Here is a 2,862-nt window from a genome sequence, read left to right as displayed (position 1 = left end):
GGAGACTGACCACTCTGCCCGTTTTGAATGGGGAAAGCTGCAACGCCAAAGATGGCGCATGTCCCGCCCCTTTTCACCAGCAGCCAATCACCTGCGTTGCCAGAGCTGAACTAGGCCAATCATGTTGTTGCACCAGCGCATGCGCACAAGTAGATTTACGACAGACAAACCTACCTGGTGGCAACAACAACACGGCTTTAGCACCGGGTGTACTGTATGTGGTCAGGTTGAAAATATACTCTAAGGTTTTCGGAAAAGTGCAGAGCCACCGGCGACCGGGAGCGGCTCCTCATCCTGGAGGAAAGCTGTTAAATTTACCCGCGGAGTTTTAGAGGTTTACTGCCGGCTTGTTAATTTGGCAGCCACATTGGTTGGTCTTAATGAAAAGTGAAGCTTCAGGTGTGTGCTGCTGAACGAAAGAGCTACCTCGGGGCTATGTATACAGAATTCACCACATTCACATCAATAAGTGTTTTACAATGAACCGATCAGTCCACCTTTTCTTTGATTTAATTTTTGAATGTATAGTTTTGTTCGTTTCATTTTTTTAACCTTCAAACTGGGCCCCCTGGGGGCGTTAGCCTCCTGTCCATGATAGCAGCAGCAGCAGCAGTCCACTCCAAAAAAAAAAAACACAGTCCGGGTGAAGCACTGGAGCCGTGGACCGATAGACACCGTCACCATTAACGAGAGCCTCTATTGTTTTATTGTACCGAGTACGAGAGGCTTGTTGTGAGCTGAGAAGCGGCTGTTAGCGGCGGATTTGACCATCCCTCCATTCATTTAGATAGGGGTCTGGTCTCTTTGGGGTTTTCGTGGCGTCGCCAAGATGGCCGCCGAGTGGCATGACTTGCCTAGAAGGACTTATTCCCTCCACTCCTGTCAGCCACATGAGCACCGTCCACGCAGTGACACCACGCCACGCTCCGCTGTCCTTTTTTTTTTTTTCTTTTTGAGGGAATGAAGTAACCAATATTTTATTTTTAACGCAACTAAATACTTGCAATGGAATCAGAACAGTAACTTGATTAGGATAGCTACTTTTCAAAGGAATAATCCGTAATCAAATACTTTCCCAGAGTAATTTGCCCAAAATGGCTTTTTGCTCCTTGTTTTTCACCAATCAAAATATCTTTGTTCATCTTGTCGTGGAAATTTTCTGTTGCTGGTGAAGAATGAAATAGAGACTTGCCGGCCGACATGTGTTTATTTCCTTGCAAGAAAAGGTCAATTCATATCCGAGTGATGGTAAAGAAAAGACCTCTAAAATGGGGAGACCTAAACATTTATACTTGAGGAACGCCCCCTCAGGTATATTCCACACCCCTTTGTCTGCTGCAGGGGTCAGCCCCCTACTCAGGATATCTTTTTCAGGTATTGGCACTGACATCCTGGAGTGTGATTAAGAGGTCTAATCAATGCACTTTAAAATACAAAAGGGTTTGAGTATATCATGAGGAAATGAGAGGTTGGGTGTCTCTGGAACCTGATGCAATTACAAGGTCTAGACATTAGAATACACAAATGGGTGACAAACAAAAGAGGATCTGATACCTTGGAGGGAAAGCAGGGGGTAGGGACGTCACAAGTGATTAAAACAAAGGAATATTCAAATTTACCATTACAATTCCCCCTTTTGATTATTCATTAATCACACAAGAAAAAGTCACAACTTAATCGTCATTACAGTCTCCATAAAAATGGAAAATGTTGAGATAGTAAGAAATCATAGTTCGGTCTCTGAGGGCACCAACAAATCTTGTCCAGGTGTTCTTCAGAAAGAAGTGGAGAAGTGAAAAGGGAGTGGAAAGGGGCAAGGAGAGTTGTTGCTGGTTCCTCCACCGAACAAATGTCTTTAAGGTAGAAATATGGAACAGTGTCTGACCATGGTTCAGGTTGGGCACAGTTTCTTAATTGTGGTGAGTTTGGGCTGGCAGAATGGTTATGGATGGAGTTGAAGTATGGTAGAGGTAGGAGTCCTTCTGCACACATGACAGTGGGATTTTGGCTGTTGAGGACAATGGCTCATGAGTTGGGGTTGTGTGTCTCTTGGTGCAGTAAAATTTTGATATAATCCTCTTGGATGTATTCTTTGGGCATCATATCTATGCTTGCACTGTTCTTCTGTTCTTCTGATCTCTTGATGGTTGTGTTCTAAAGGAAGTCTGTCATTTTCTTATCGACCGTTGGTTCTGCATTGCTCCTCAGCTCTGTTGGTAGGGTCTATCATCTTCTTCTGCTGCGCTGCTCCTCAGCACTTCTGGCAGTTTTTAGGTGTGATGGAGAAGGACCTATGCGTCTGGATGGTCCTTGTTGATTGGAGTTCCTCTTTGTGGCCGTTGGTTCTTTTGTTGGCTTTTTCCTGCAGTGACCTCTTCACTGCTGGAAATCATGGAGTAGTGTGGACGCTGGTCGTGAAAAGGCTGATTTTCACTGGCTGCATCTGTTGTATAAAAAAAAAAAATACACATCCAATATCCCCCCTTTTGACACATGGTTTTACCCATGTGTCACATTAGCAAAGTGGGAGTAAAATAGTAAGAGGAGAGTGAACTTAAACAGATCTATCCAAAAGAAAGAACCAAAATCAGGTTAGATAGTTAGTTAGTTTGTTAGTTTGTTAATGGTTATTCTTGTCGGTTCAGTCAGGAGTCAACCTGTTGGAAGATAGCAATTCAGTTATGTTCTTTTCCATCATCTGGTGGGGGAAAAAGAGTGATAGGGTTTAAAATATTGTATCTTATGACAGTAATGTTGGACATTTCTAAAACATAGTGTCGAATTTTAGTCATCGTGCTGTGGAGAGGTGAACAAAGGTGTGCCAACTGGGGAGTCTTTGCAGGGAACAATTACTCCTACTGC

The 2,862-nt window shown here is 43.6% G+C and overlaps 1 protein-coding gene across 1 annotated transcript in view; it reads right to left on the bottom strand.

Moving 5' to 3' along the window:
* The window catches only part of LOC146964652 (inactive dipeptidyl peptidase 10-like), a 204,040-nt gene that overhangs the window by 148,635 nt on the left and 52,543 nt on the right, over positions 1–2,862 (bottom strand). The window lies entirely within an intron of this gene.

This window comes from Trachurus japonicus, chromosome 21 (assembly GCF_045865225.1).
Source record: "Trachurus japonicus isolate A0001 chromosome 21, Traja_1.0".
In the NCBI taxonomy this organism is placed as follows: Eukaryota; Metazoa; Chordata; class Actinopteri; order Carangiformes; family Carangidae; genus Trachurus; species Trachurus japonicus.
This window is presented reverse-complemented; position numbering and strand designations above follow the sequence as displayed.